Source organism: Phascolarctos cinereus, unplaced genomic scaffold (assembly GCF_003287225.1).
Source record: "Phascolarctos cinereus isolate Bilbo 61053 unplaced genomic scaffold, phaCin_HiC Scaffold_726;HRSCAF=1367, whole genome shotgun sequence".
Taxonomy (NCBI): domain Eukaryota; kingdom Metazoa; phylum Chordata; class Mammalia; order Diprotodontia; family Phascolarctidae; genus Phascolarctos; species Phascolarctos cinereus.
The window spans coordinates 419,013,561-419,029,348 of record NW_027556098.1 but is presented as its reverse complement, the minus strand read 5'-3'; the positions used below and the strand labels follow the sequence as shown (position 1 = coordinate 419,029,348).

Here is a 15,788-nt window from a genome sequence, read left to right as displayed (position 1 = left end):
AAATGCTAGCAGCTGCCTTTCCTAACAATCAGAGGGACCTGAGAAGGTTAAAATGTTTTAATTGTGGAAGGCCTGGCCATATAAAAAAGGATTGTAGGGATCTTAGGAAGACACTGTCTCAGCCCCCTACTACTCCTTGTCCTAGGTGTCAAAGAGGAAATCATTGGGCTTCATTATGTAGATCTACTTCAGATGTTAATGGACAGCCTTTAAACCCCCCGGAGGGGCCCGCTCCGGCCCCTCCAAACAATAGGAGCAGCGCTGTCATTGATTCAACCAGTCCCTGCTCTGCGCCCACAAGACTCACAATATTAGACCTTATTCATGCCACCCCAGGTAGTGCCGGATTAGATTTAAGTTCCACTCTTGATAAAAACATTGGAGATGAAGTTGTACGTATTCCCACTGGAGTACATGGTCCATTACCCCCAGGGATGGTGGGTTTAATCTTAGGCCGTAGTTCCCAGACACTTAGGGGACTCATGGTCATTCCTGGAGTGGTGGACTCTGATTACACTGGAGAAATTGAGGTTATGGTTTATGCTTTTCCTCGTTGTCGTTTTGTCATTCAAAAAGGGGAAAGAATAGCACAAATGATTGTAATGGATTATAAAAAACTGGGGAATATGACAAAAAAGGTAAGGGGGACAGAAGGATTTGGTAGCACAGGACTGTTTTGGCATAGAACTATCACAGATGCCAGACCAACTCTAAAAATAGAGATACAAGGAAAAGAATTTGAAGGGTTAATAGACACTGGAGCTGATAAGTCAGTTGTCACCTTACGGGCTTGGCCTAGAAACTGGCCACTAGATCAAGGAAATGTGATGTTACAGGGAATAGGAGAAATAGCCGCTCCTGCACAAAGCGCGCATGGCTTACTTGGAGAGTGGAGGGGCAGCAAGGGAGATTTAGACCATATGTATTGCCACACCTTCCATACTGCCTCTGGGGAAGAGATTTATTGAAACATATGAATGTTACTGTAAGTAGCAAAAATTTTTAGTAGGGGTCACGGTCGAAAAGAAAAGAACAGTACAGGTTCCTAAGATAACATGGAAAGAAGGGCCCCCCATATGGGTGGACCAGTGGCCCCTTAGTCTAGAAAAAATTAAGGCTCTTCGAGATATTATAACCAGACAATTGGCAGCAGGTCATATAGAATTTTCCACTAGTCCATGGAATTCTCCTATATTTGCTATTAAGAAAAAATCAGGCAAATGGAGAATGTTAACAGATCTCAGACAAGTTAATGCTCGTATGATAACTATGGGAACCTTACAGCCAGGGCTGCCTTCTCCGATTGCAATCCCGGCAGACTGGCCTTTGTGGGTAATTGATTTAAAAGATTGTTTTTATACTATACCTCTTAGAGCAGAAGATTGTAAATACTTTGCATTCTCATTACCATCAGAAAATTTGAAACAACCTTACCAAAGATATCAGTGGAAGGTGCTTCCTCAAGGGATGAAGAATAGCCCCACCATGTGTCAGCAATACGTAGCAGATGCTATAGATCCCATCAGGAAAAAATACCCCCAAGCATACATAATTCATTATATGGATGACATCCTTTGTGCTCATCCACAAAAAGAGCAATTAGCTAGTATTATGGGGGACATGTTTACCGCTCTTAGAGATCATGGGTTAGAGATTGCACCTGAAAAGATTCAAAAGGCACCTCCTTACTCGTACTTAGGACAATTAGTAGGGATGAAAGAAATTCAGCCTCAAAAGATATGTATTAGACAAGATAAACTAAAAACATTAAATGATTTTCAGAAACTCCTAGGAGACATTAATTGGATCAGATCTTATTTAAAAATACGGACTCATGAATTAAAGGATCCATATGATATTCTTAGAGGCGACTCTGATCCTACTACAAAAGCAAAACAGCAATTAGAAAAAATACAAGAATCAATTGAAACTGCAATGGCTCATCGCATAGAATCTGGTGTGCCTTTAGAAGTTACAATATTAGATACCCCAGATATACCTTTTGGATGTATACATCAGAAAGACAAGTTACTGGAGTGGGTTTTTCGGCCTTCACAGCCGAAATATACCCTTCAAACATATCCTTCTATGGTAGCAGACTTGGCTAAGAAAGCCTGCAAAAATATTACAATTAGTTGGAAATGCCCCTAGTATTATACATCAACCTTATGATAAAAAACAAATAGAGGAATTGCTCAGTCAAGACCATTCTTGGCAGGTGCTTCTTACTATTTTTCAAGGGGAAATAGATAATACATACCAATACCCAATTTTACAATTTGCCAGGAAACATCAGTGGATTATTAACACGATAGTGCAAAAGGATCCCATAGTGGGAGCACTCTGTGCCTTTACTGACGCTTCCTCTCATCACATTTCAACATATTTTATTCCCCCTGATGAGAGATATGCAGCACATACACCATTTGATTCTACACAACAAAATGAAATTTATGCTATAATATTAGTACTACAAAGATATTCTGGTCCTCTTAATATATTTTCAGACAGTAAATATGCAGTAGGAATGGTTAATAACATAGAAACTGCTCAAATTAAAGTGTCATCTAATTATAATATATTGCAACTTTTTATGATGTTACAAAAAACTATTCGGGAACGAACTTCCCCAGTATATTGTACACATGTTCCTTCACATACGGAGCTTCCAGGACCTATTACACATGGGAATCAGATAGCTGATGACCTCACTAGACCAACCCTGTTAATGTTGTCTGTTGAGGAAGCTAAGGAATCACATGACAAATTTCATCAGTCTGCCTCTATGTTAAGGAAACAATTTGGGATTACTAGAGAACAGGCTCGACAGATAGTAAAATCCTGCTGTAAATGTCTTCCTTATATACCCACACCATATAAAATGGCTGTTAATCCACGCGGATTATATTCAGGAGAAATTTGGCAAATGGATGTTACTCATTACAGCAGTTTTGCAAAGTTACAATTTATTCATGTAACAGTCGATACTTATTCTTCCTTCACTATGGCTACTGCACAAGCAGGGGAAGCAGTACAAAATGTCATAGATCATATGCTTCATTGCTTTTCTATTTCTGGTGTGCCCTCAGTTTTAAAAACTGATAATGGCCCTGCTTATGTTTCTCATGCATTTCGTACGTTCTGTCTTACGTTTCATATTCACCACATTACCGGATTCCTTATAATCCTACCGGTCAAGCAATTGTGGAAAGGAAAAATAGATCTCTTAAAACATTTCTTCAAAAGCAAAAGGGGGAGAAGCCAGGGGTAGGCCACGAAGACAATTGGCTCAAGCAGTATATGCTTTAAATTTTCTTACTCCTGATAGAGAAGGCTGTACCCCAGCTGAAAAACACTTTAGATTACATAAGGGAAGTAGTAATGAGGAACAAAAGACTCAAAAAAGAGTCATGTGGAAGGACCCAAAAACCAATCATTGGTTTGGACCAGATAGATTATTGACCTGGGGACGAGGGTATGCTTCTGTCTTTCCAGATGGTGCAGAAGGACCAATATGGATCCCTGAACGTAACATCAGAATCTGTCTCAGAGATGACCCGGAGGTTTCAGAAACTTCAAATACCAAAGAGGAAAAAGGACATAAGAAAACGAAGCAGCGCCGGAGGCGATAGCGAGGAGCAAGCTCGGCAGGATGGCTGCTGCAACTGATGATGCTGTTACAAATAATGACTATTGAAGCAAAGACTTTACAGCTTTGGTCATACATTAACAACGCCCCGTGGCCGAGACTACACACGTGGGATGATCCAGTTATTGACATTATACCCGCAGGACAAGCGGCAGAAATTTTTGGACAAAGGGATTGGAGAATTAAAGACTTAGAAATGAAGGATGTTTTAGGATACAATTTTAAAGGCAAAACTGGCACACCCCCAATATGTTTTGGAATTAATGTAGACTTTATAGATTATTGTGTTAAGGTAGAAAATATTACTCACTCTGCTCAATTTGTTCCTAGGGGAATAGTTTGGAATATATCTATGTTTGGTATGGAAACTACTAGATCTGTGAAAGGGCCAGCTCATCTTTCTCCCTGGCCAGATTGTTCTAATATCTCTGTATCGTCAGCATGGCTTAAAATTCCACCTTGGGTAAAATGTCATACTCAGTATAGGGGTGTAGCTAATTACAAGTGGGAAAAATTTGAAATATGGAATAAATTAGATCAAGACAGGGGTGGATTATGCCAGGAATTATCAATAAGAATGGTGTACATCAGGAAAAACTTTGGTTAGCAATGGCAGCATTTGATCCTATATACTTACATGCTGCCACTCCCTTTAAACCTGATATTGCTCTTTTTTATAATAGAACAAAGCTAGTTGCCTGTTTACCCAGGCATCAAGCATTTCTTTTGGGAAGACCCAACATCACACTGACACCTGATGGGTATTATAAAATTGTATGCAAAAATTGTGTAGTAAATAGATGCTTATATTATGCACATGGAACTTGGGAATTTGTAGCTATGATATTAGAAAGACCTAAATATTCTATATTTCCTACTCAAGTACAGGAGGGATGGTTTTTAGCTCCTGCTGATCAAACATTGTACTATCTTAATCGAGAGATTTCTGTTAGAAAAAAGAGATGTGTCCAATGTGTCGTTTGGGGAGTTGTGTCCCTGGTATCACTTATCTCATCCCTTGTTGCATCTGCAGTAACATTTCATACATTTACACAGCAAGTGCATGATGCACAATACACTGAAGCATTGGCTAGGAATGTGTCATTGGCACTTCACACACAAAAGGAAATTGATTTAGATTTTGAGAGAAAATTGGATGCATTAAAAGATGCTGTGGAATTTATTGGGGATGAAGTTGCAGAAATAGAATTTAGAGCTACTTTAAGATGTGATTATCACTTTACTATGGTATGTGTTACTCCTTTTCCATATAATTCTAGCATTGTAAATTGGAACATGGTTAAGAATCATTTAGAAGGTGTTTGGCATCATAGTAACCTTTCTGCTGATTTGTCTTTTCTTGCTAATATCACCCAGGTGATTGTAGATAGTCACTCCCCAGGGATTAACCCAAAAAATCTGGCTGTAGAGATCCTGAAAAAATTAAGTGAGACCAATATATTTAACAATTTACCTGCCTTGTTACTTCATGCATTGTCTTGGGCAATATTATTCATCATATTATGTTTTATTGTCCCCTGCATGGTTACCTTAATTAAATCAAGGATCACAGTGTTGGGAACGGATGTTCATCACCTCAAGCTCCTTGCTAATTCGAGAAGGGAGGAAGTTGTTGAGGGCCGATCTTAAGAGTCTGATAAGGGTTTAAGATCCAAGGCAGAGTTTGACCTCTGCTCAGGCTTTCACCCCAAAGGGCTCGGGGATTAAGTGGTACAGCTCCCCAAATTCCTTCCTGATAAAGAGGTCTCTGAGACATCCCTTCTCTCTCTTTGAACCTGAGATTTACGTATTTACTCCTCTATGCAGGTGGCGCCAAGGTGGGAAAACCTTGGAATCTACAGCCCAATCTAGGAACCCTGATAAGGAGGAAATTCATGATTGTCACATCCTCAGTAGATGTTCTGGGGAGTATCTCACGGGGAGGACTCTGTGAAGTTAGGCTAGATCTTCCCTATATATTCTGTGCCCTCAGATGAATAAACTGAGTCAGTCATTCTACTCCGCCTGGCCCATATGTCATAAGTTATTTCACGCCTCTCCGTTCGGTGTACAATCTGGTTGCGGGCAATAACTTAACCCTAACTGCCTCACCTCATCAATCAGTCAATCAATTAATTAATTAATTAATTGAAAGCCCTACAGAGTCAGCTAAAAGATTAGCTGAAACAATAGCTTCAGCACAGTTACAGGATATAAACTGAATCTACAAAAATCATCAGCATTTCTGTTTACTACCAACAAATCCCATAAGAAAAAGGACAGAAAAATTCTATTTTAAAATCACTATGGCGGGTGGAGCCAAGATGGCAGAATAAAAGCAATGACTCACTTGAGCTCTCCCCCAAACTTCTCCAAATACCTATAAAAAATGGCTCTAAACAAATTCTAGAGCGGCAGAACGCACAAAAAGACAGAGTGAAACACATGTGCAGCCCAAGACAACCTGGATGGTTGATAAAAAAAAGGTCTGCCGCACCAGGCTGGGGGAGGAGTGCAGGCAAAGACAGGGCCAGAGGAAACCCGGAACGGGCCTCAGGCGACGGAAGCCCAAGAAACCGTGGCACTGTCCAGACTTCTCAACCCATAAATGCAAAGGACAACCCAGAAGGTCAGTGGGAAAGGTCTGTCAGACCTGGGTGAGAGAGGAGCGCGGCCCTCACACAGCCCCAGGGTGGTGACTGCTTCCAGAGCTCGGCCCACAGATGGAGTCGAGATTGAGTGGCTGATCAGAGGGGGATTTCAGGGATCTCTCTGCTGGCACTGAGGCTAGATTCTCTTGCTTTGCCCATGCTTGGCTCTGAGTCACAGTTCTGGGAGGCAATCCTGGGTGAGGTGGAGTACTGGTGTGGTGGAGCTTGTAGTGGCAGCAGAGAGGAAACCTTCCTCACCGTTCCAAGGCAGAAAAGCATGCTTGTGGTCACTCACAGAGCAGAGCACAGGCCAGGAGAGAAGGAAACACCTCTCCTTTAATCACACCACCTTGGAAGAACTGAAAATTTACAGGTCCCTAGAAGTATCTCTGAAAACAGCTGCACAAAACCCCCGACGCTTGGGACAGTACATTCTCCACACTGGAAGCAGATTCCTACCTTAACAAAGAGTTTATAACTCAAGTAATTGGCTGGGATCATGAGCAAACTACACAAAAAAGTCAGACCATAGAATCTTTCTTTGGCGACAAAGACGATCAAAACATACAACCAGAAAAAGACAACAAAGTCAAAGCTCCTACATCCAAAGCCTCCAAGAAAAATATGAACTTGTCCCAGGCCATGGAAGAGCTCAAAAAGGATTTTGAGAGGCAAGTAAGAGAAATAGAGGAAAAATAAGGAAGAGAAATCAGAGTGATGCAAAAAAAAAAAAAGAAATCATGAAAAACCAGTCAACAGCTTGCTAAAGGAGACCCAACTGAAACTATTCACTCCAAAGTTACCAAAGCTTTTACCAAAACTATAACTATAAAGTTACGTTATTTCTTAATGGCTAAAACCAACAGACTCTTCATTAGCACCTCCTTCCCGGATCCTCCCTTCTCCTGGAGTTCTCTTGTTCCCCACCTAGCCTTCCTCAGTGTCCTTTCCTGGGTCATCATGCATGTCCTGCCTCTTATTTTGTGTGGACGCGCCCAGGCTCCGCACTGGCCTCTCTTCTCTCACTAGGTGAAGCGGCACTGGAGTTGGGGTAAGAGGGACCCAGGTTCAGATCCCAGCCTCTGTGCCTCAGTGGGCTCCCTGGCCTCTGGGATGCCCTCCCAGCTCAAAGTCTGTGATCCCATACATTTCCTCTTGGTCTCCTCAGCTCCCTCAGGTTCACCCATCGCCTCCCACATCTCTAGACCTAGCCTCAGTCTCTCTCCAGAGTTCCATTTCCACAACACCATCTGTCCAACAGAAACTTCCAACTAGACGTCCTGAAGACGTGGTCAATGCCAAATGTCAAAAACAGAATTCTAATTCTTTTCTTCCTGACTTTTCCATTCTTTGCTCACTGCCTCAGTCACTCTTAGCCCTTTCCTTCCCTCAGTCCCAAGCCCCCTCTTACATCTACTTCTCCCTCTCTACTCACATGCAAATCACTTTAATTAGTAATAATCATAGTAACAGCTAGCATTTCTACAGCACCTATGTGCCAGATACCGTGCTTCACCAATATGATCTCATTTGATCTTCACAACAGCCCTTTGAGGTAGGTGCTATTATTATCCTCATTTTACAGCCGAGGAAACTGAGGCAGACAGAGGCGAAAGGACCAGGATCACACAGCCAGGAAGTGTCTGAGGCTGAATGTGAACTTGGGTCTGAGTCCAGGCCAAGGGCTGTGGCACCTAGCTGCCACTCAGGCCCTCAACACCTGTCACCTGGATTACTGCAGCAGCCTCCCCACCTCCAGCTCGTCTTCGGCAGCCTAGGCTCCAGACAGCTTCCACCAGGATATTCCCAAAGCACAGGTGTGACGAAGCGAGTGCCCTACTCAAGCAACCTTTCCTGGCTCCCAGCTGCCTCCTCCTCCAGGTGGTACTTGGGGACCTTGACCACCTGGCTCTAGCCAACCTTCCCAGGCCACCTATCTGTGGCTCCCACAAGAGGCACCCACCCTGTGCTTCTGTTTGGAGGACCCTCCAGGGGAGGCCCTTCCTGATCTCCCCATTCTCAGTGTCTGCCCCATCACCCCCAGCCCCCCATTACACTAGCTGGTATGTGCCTGTCTGTCTTCCCAGCTGATCCACCCCAGTAGAATGGAAGCTCCTCGAGGGCTGGGTCTGTCTGGTTTTTGTCCTTGTATTCTCCGCAAAGCAACAGAGCTAGGCACATAATAAGCGCTAACTGCAGCTTGTGCAATCAACCAGGCCACCCTGGGCTCTAGTCTGTTGTTTTGTTTTGAGCTGGGCTTGGAGTCCAGAGGCCCCAGTGCAAATCCTGCCTCCGGGGGAACTTGGCAGCTTTGTGATGAGGGGGAGAGGGAGGAGGCTGAGATCAGCTCCATGATGATCCCCCCCCACCCTCAGAGGGTGGGTGTGAAGGTCCACTAGGACCACAGTGCAAAGCACTTTTCGGGTGCCACAGGAATGCCAGGATGGACAGTGCAGCAGGGGAAAATCCGTGTGAGTGCGAGTCGGGGAGGAGGCGAAGGGGAGAGAGGAGGGAGTCTCCCTGACCTTGGGAGGACCCGCTCCGCTCCGCCCCTCCAGGCAGCGGCTGGCCTCTCCGGCCTTCCGGGCTTCCGGGACGCCGGGGCGGAGGGAAGCAGGGCTGATGCCCCGCACGGACCAGACCAGACTCGGCAGGGGCTGCCAGGAGTGGGGGAGGAGGGGAGTCCCCAAGGGGGCAGGGCTGAGGGCCTGGGGCCGGAGGCGGGGGAAGGAGGTGCATCTGAACCGCCAGCGGGATCGCAGCTGCCCAGAGTGGCCTCAGTTTCCCTGCACCGCGGGGGGGGGGGTGACGGAAGGTATCCGCACCCACCCACCAGGCTTAGAAACTCACCCAGGCCCCGGGCGCTGCTGGGCATGCGTGTACTCGCTGCTCCGAGAGACTCCGCACTACATTTCCCAGAGAGCAGCTCGCTGCTTCCTCTTCCGGTGGCGTGGCCGACAGACCGGAACTTCGTCCTCACAGCCTCCTCCCTACCTCCCCTCTCCTCTCGCCCTCCCCCCAGCTACCGGAAGAGGAAGCTGGGCTCGCAGCGACTTCTGGGAGACGTAGGCTAGAACCTTCACAGGGAAAAGAGGCGGGAGGAGGTGAAGCGAAGCACAGGCTGAGATGGGGGAGGGAGCCCCAGGCATAAGGGGCCGAGGGGAACCTCCTTCCGCAGGAAGCCCCTCCCGGCCCCTCTCGGGTCTGGGGTCTTCCCTCCTCCCCCTCTATATAGCTTGCACACTTTTGTTTTCTTCCCCATTCGACCGTTAAATCCCTCAAGTCCGGAGAGCCTGGAAGTCTGACCACTGCCCCGTCCCCCCCGGGATGCCCCGGAGGTTGGGGGGCTTCTTGGCCAGGGACCGTCATTTGCCTCTTTTGCAGTCCCGGCTGTCTGCCCAGCGCCTGGCACGTAGTAGGCTCTTCGTAAGTGTTGCTGCCTGGCTACAAATACAAGGCTTGGTAATTGACTTATCCTGGTTGATCTGCCTGTCCATTCCAGAAGCTGGACAGTCGGGACTAGAAGGGCCTTGGGGCTTAATAAACCGGAACTGCCCCCTCTGCAAACGCCCCCCCGATCCCAGTCTTGGGTCTGAATACACTGGGCAACGTAGGAGAGAACACCAAGGGCAGGATTGCAGACAGTCCGACCTGGGCATCCATTTAGCTATCAACAGCCCTTTGAGAGGACGTTCAAGGGCTGACCATAGTGGAATGGAGGTGTAGGGCCATCATACCGGGAGAGCCCTGGAAACACCCTCGGTGTGACATGCCCCCTTCAGCGGTCAGTCTGGTGAAGCCTAGAACCTCTTCCCCAAATAATGGTTTTAAAGAATTGGAAAGAAAACCAATTATAACAAAATACAAATATCAACATATTTTTGAAAAACCAAGGTCAAAGGATGCTGTTAAGAAACCCAAGTCTGGGGCATATATGGCTTTGAACCCTCTGATTTGTCCTCACACTCTGGAATAAGGCTGGGGTTCGAGGAAGTGGAACACAAGGAGTAACAAAGCCCTGCCTTCTCTCTACTCAGGCTTTTCACCGTCTGCTCCCCAGCCTGGAGTGCTCTTCCTCTTCCCTGGCCCTCCACCTGGGCCTCCTGGCTGCCTTCAGTCTCCGCTAAAATCCCACCTTTCCTCGTCCCCCTTCATGCTGGGGTCAGCTGAAGTGGTCTCCGGTTTCTCCTGTCTGCCTTGTTTAGATTTAGGTTTTCACATGTGGGCTCCCCCGTTAGATTGTAAGCTACTTGAGGGTAGGGTCTGTTTTTCCCTCTACTTGTATCCTCAGTGCTTAGCAAACAGTAAGTGCTTACTAAATACTTGTGGATTTGATTTGGGAAGAGACATAGAGGGAAGGATGGAGAAGGAACAGTGAGAGAGCTCGGCTCCTTTCTCAGGAAAGGTAGAAAGAGTAGAGAAAGGGCATGGGGGGAATGAAACCTCAGCTCCCGAAGTCTTCAGACATTTGTTCCTATTTCGTGACCCCAGCCTGGCTGCCCTTAGCCTCGGGAGGGGAGGGGCCAGTTTCCAGGTCACTTACCCAGCTGAGATCCAGGACCACCAGCAGAACAAATGAGCTTCCCTGGGGGAGGGGAATATCTTCGTTCTTAGGCACTACCCACAAGCTAGCGCACCCCCAGATTCCTCCTCTGACCCACACCTGTACCCCTCCCCTTCTTTCCCCATCCTGCTCTCACTTCTGGCCTCCTTCAGCCCCTGGGACCCCTGCCCACCCCTCCCCCACTGCTCCTACCTTTGTCTCTCTTCCCCTCCCCCTTCCTCGGCCCTCTCTGTACCTCTCCAGTCTTTTCCCTTTCCCCTCTTACCGAACCCACCTCTTCCTCCTCTTTCCCTTCTGCTCCCCCTCAAGGCACTATGTCCTCTAACTCTAATCTCTCTGTTCCTCCATCCAGAATCTTGCAAGAACTCAGGTAAGCAGTTTTTTCGATTTTACACACACACACACACACACACACACACACACCACACACACACACGTTTTTCGGTCATGTCCGACTCTTCATGGTCCCAAAGAGTTGGAGTTTCATGGTCTCTTTGGGACCATGAAGAGTCGACGCGACTGAAAAAACAGAACGGCAAAGATACTGGAGTGGTTTGTTTTCTCCTTCTCCAGCTCATTTTATAGAAGAGGAAACAGGCAAACAGAGTTAAGTGATTTGCCCAGGGCCACCCAGCCAATGTCTAAGGCCGTATTTGAACTCAGGAGATGAGTCTTTTGACTCTGTGTACAAATACACACACAGTACATGCACACGTATACATCAATCCATTAATCAATAAATGTGTATTTAGCACTGTGCTGAGTAGTGATCAACACAAAAAGTGGCAAAGGAGAGCCCCTGCCCTCAAGGAGCTTACAATCTAATAGGGGAGCCAGCTGGCAAACAAGCTATGCAGAAGATCCAAAGGAAGGAATTAGCTGAGAGATGGCTCTAGCAGGAGGAGGGGGTGGGAAAGGCTTCCTAGAGAAGGAGGGATTTCAGAAGGAAGCCAGGGAGGCTTGAATGTGGTCATGAAGTGGGAGGGAAACAGCCTGAGAGGATGCCGAGAGGTGGAGGGGCTTGGTGGGATGGCCAGGAGGCCTGGGTCCCTGGATCCCAGTCCTGGGGTGGGTGAGGGGTAAGAAAACTGGTTAAGTTCTTTTTGGGGGGAGGTTTGAACACCAGACAGGATTTTGTATTTGACCCTGGAGATGGACGTTACTGAGTAGGGAGGGGACATAGGCAGCCAGACTTGGCGCTTTGGCTCTTCCCTTCCTTTCCTTCTCCCATCATCCTCCTGGAAGGTTTCTCCTCCTGCTGCTAATTCCCTTTTCCTCCTAGTCTGCTCTGTCCCACCTCCCCCAGATTAGGCATTGGGTACAGATTCCCCAGGGGCTTTTATTTCTCCCCCCTGCATTGATTTAGCTCCTCCCAAGGATATGCCAAGGAGCTGAGTGATGAAAGTCCCAAGATTAAAACAAAACAGACTTTGCCCTCTGAATACCCCACAAGTCAGTGCAAAATACAGACGGTGATTTCTGGTGAGTCAAAGCACTAGCAACTAGAGGGATCCCCATAGACCTGTTGAAGGGGAGGCACTTGAACCGAGCCTGGAAGGCAGTTTTAGATAAGAGGCAGGGCATGCTGGGTTTCTGGGACAGCCTGTGCAAAAGCCCTGTGGCTGGAGATGGCTTATTCTGTAAGGGAGATTGACATAGCCCTTAGTGAGGCTAGAGCCGTATTGTAAAGAGCTTCACACTTAGTTCTAGCAGCCATTGTGAGAGCCTTCACCCCTTCTTCAGAGACATCCTGACATCTCTGCTTTAGGGATATCAAGAGATGGTACCCTCAAGAGAAATACGGAATTTAGGAAAAGTTAGGGAGTGGGGAAGCATGAAGAGTTGTCCTTTGGACGTGTTGATTTAAAGACGCCTATAGGACATCATGATGGAAAGGTCATCTAGGGGGCTGGCGCTCTGGAGAGAGACTAGGTCCAGGTAGAGAGATTGAGGAAGGGTCTGCATCGAAATGGCAGATGGGTGACCCCTTGGGAGCAGATGGTGTGGGCCAGAGGGAGAGAGAGAAGAGATCAGAGCATGGGGCCTCCATGCTGGGAGAGGCCTCAGGAGGAGACAGCAGCCCCGGCAGTGCCCAGGACGAGGCTGGCTTGACACGGGCATCTGCTGCTGAGGCCAAGGAGGAGGCAGGCTGAGAAGAGCCCAGCAGAACGTTGTTATTACAGAGGAGATCTGAGTGTGATTCCTGGCCGTGGGACAGGAATGGCAGGCAGAGAGGGCTGGAGGAGCTGGGAGGGGCTGGGCTCAGCCTGATCAAGGAGGAGCAGGCAGGAGACAATCTAGAGGGGTTGGGAGCTCAAGCTGTCCATCTGGTTTCTATCGCCGCCACTCATACTCCCCAGCCAATCTGGACTTTGTTCAAGAACTCTACATCCCTCTCCAGCCTCCAAGCATTCCCACATTCCATGCCTGGAATGCATTCCTTCTTCCCCTCTGCCTCTGTGAGTCCTCCCTTCTCTTCCAGCCTTAGCCCAGGTGCACCCTCCTTACCTGCCTCCCCATCGTCCTTGTCTGCAGAGGACTTGGGCTTTAACAATTGCTCGGCATTCTAGCCCCACAGGCCCAATCGAGCCTTGGCCTTAGTCTGCAGGAAGCTGGGGGGTGGGAAGGAGCCCACCCCTCAGAGTTCCTTTTCTCTCCCCAGCTCTGCCTCCTTGGGCTCCCATCCTTCTCCAAAGGGACCGCACTGTGCCAAGGCAGGAATGGCCCCTGTGCCCCTGACCTTCAGGGCTCTCCAGGTGAGTAGGAACTTTCCCTCCCTTGAAACAGTCCCTTTGTGCTGAGGATGGACACATTTCTGCCCTTTATCTAAGAAATGGGCTCCATCCCAGAATGCTGGGCTTGAGCCAGAAAGAGCCACAGAAAGCCTCTGGCCCAATTCCTTCATCTTACAGAAGAGGAAACAGATGCCCCGAGCTGGAGGAGTGACATCTTACAAATAGGATCCCAGCCCCAGCCCCTCGATTTGCCAAAAGAGACTGATGCTGGGACGTCCGAGTTGGAGGGGACCCAGGAAATTGACTTGCTGAGGTCACTCAGGTACTGTGAATGGTCAAGCTGAAGGAGAAGAGATCCTGAGGAGCCCTCGGACCTGCCACTAGAAATGAAAAAAGGTGGGATTTGTACCCAGGCCCACCTCCAGCTCCTCTGCCTCTCCTCTCCACACCAGAAAGGTCTCTGAAGGAGCTCAGATGTTTCTGGGCTGCCTTGAGCTTGACCAAACCCTCCTCCCCAGTGCTACACCCATCTAGAAGGGCTTTAGGGTGGGCCTGGCCATAGACTGTCTGCTTCCTCAGCCCTGGCAGGTCAGGACCCAAATGACAAAATGGCCCCAGGCCAGCTTGGCCTCTTGCCTCTGCCCCAGTGACAGGGGCAGCAGGTTGGAGAAGGGACGCAGGGGCTAAGGATCATGCAGTCTTTAGAGGCTATGCCAACTTTATCCGGGGGGGTTGGTCTGATGGTTGTGAGATATGGGACAGTCCAGTGACCCGAGAGTGGACATTTAGTCAGAGGCAGGAAGGAAATCCTAACAGTTCAGATAGTTTCTCCTCTAAAGGAAGGCAGAGGAAAGGAGGGATCAGTTGGCCTAGTTCTTAAGTGGCCATTTCCTCATCAGCCCTGTGCCTGGCCCTGAAGATAAGATATAAAGTGAGACATGCCTACCCTCATGGGGCTTACATTCTCCTAGGAGCATAGAGCATGCTCATACATAACAGTAAGAGAGACAGAGCTGACATTTATATAGGGCCTTTAATTTTGCACAGCGAGGTTCAGCATATGTGAAAAATGACAGGGCTGGGAGGATGCCATGGTGAGAGAATGTCTGGTTCCCGTCTCTTGCGACCACTGTGATAGGAGCTGCATGGCGATGAGAAAGAAACTCTGGCTCTGACTTCTTGTCACTACGAGGATAAGAAGAGGATGCAGCCCCACTCTCTATTTTGAGCATCCAGACGTAGCTCTTGGAGGTCTGAAGGTCACAAACCACGTCTGGCAATGAAGCCACGGCCTCCACTTTGACCAGGTGGCAGATGTCGGTATCTTCTTCCTTCTGTTAATTGTTCCCAGACGTGTGTAACCTCATCTCCCCTTCCTGCTTTCTGTCAAAGTCCACCTTCCAGTGCTGCTTCGGTGTTCTCATTCAGCAGAAGGTGGCTGAAGTGTTACGCTCTGGGCTCTCCGACTTTTCATACAGATGAGCCTGCATTAGGAGGGTAAATAAAATCCACCGATCCTATCTCTGCGCATTGATTTCGTGATTGGCAGGAGTGTGCACACTTGTATAATTTGACTGCAGTGGGGATTCTCAGTGACTAACATAATCAGGGAAGGTCTCTCAAAGGAAGGGCCACGTGCAGTGAACGTTGCCCTGGGGCTCCTAGGAGGTCGAGGTGAGGAGCATTCCAAGAAGAGAAAACAAAGTTCTGTCAACACAAGCAGGTACCTTAACCTCTCTCACTTTCTTTTCCCTCTTAGTTAAGTAATCATCTATTTGGAAAGACCTATAGCTTTTGCCTTAAGTGGTTGTCGTGAAGACTGAGGACTATAATCTGGAACCACCACCTTGGAGCCCTGCAGCCCTGACTGATGAAGGGGTCATGTGGTCCACTGTAGCTGGGCCAGTGCCAACATGCCCCTCTCTAGTCCTTGGCCAGCAGGCCACTATCCTGCCCCTTCCCACTTTGCCTTTCTGGATAGGGCTTTTTGCTGTTTGGGGCCATTTTCCTTAAGGAAGCCTCCTCCCCTAATGCAGATGGGCATCTTCTCAAAAACTTAGAGTTGGGGTGACTTGTCCTACATCACACAGCCTTTGTATGGGTCAGAGATAGGACTTGAATCTGCCTTCTCCTGGTCTCAAGGCCAGCTCCTGAGCTGCTGCCCAAAGCTGCCTCCCAGGTTCTGGGCC

The 15,788-nt window shown here is 47.9% G+C and overlaps 1 protein-coding gene and 1 long non-coding RNA gene across 2 annotated transcripts in view; one reads left to right on the top strand and one right to left on the bottom strand.

Annotated features, from left to right (window-relative positions):
* The window catches only part of LOC110219925 (uncharacterized), a 29,285-nt gene extending 20,036 nt beyond the window's left edge, over window positions 1–9,249 (bottom strand). Inside the window, exon 1 of the mRNA XM_021003672.2 lies at window positions 9,151–9,249. The gene's annotated coding sequence lies outside the window, so the exon portion shown is untranslated. The remainder of the gene's footprint in view (window positions 1–9,150) is intronic.
* Window positions 9,250–11,930: 2,681 nt separating this feature from the next.
* On the top strand, window positions 11,931–14,943 carry LOC144454280 (uncharacterized). The gene is made up of 2 exons (XR_013482648.1): window positions 11,931–13,620; window positions 13,777–14,943. It is a non-coding gene; the product is annotated as an uncharacterized LOC144454280 (long non-coding RNA).
* Window positions 14,944–15,788: the final 845 nt, after the last annotated feature.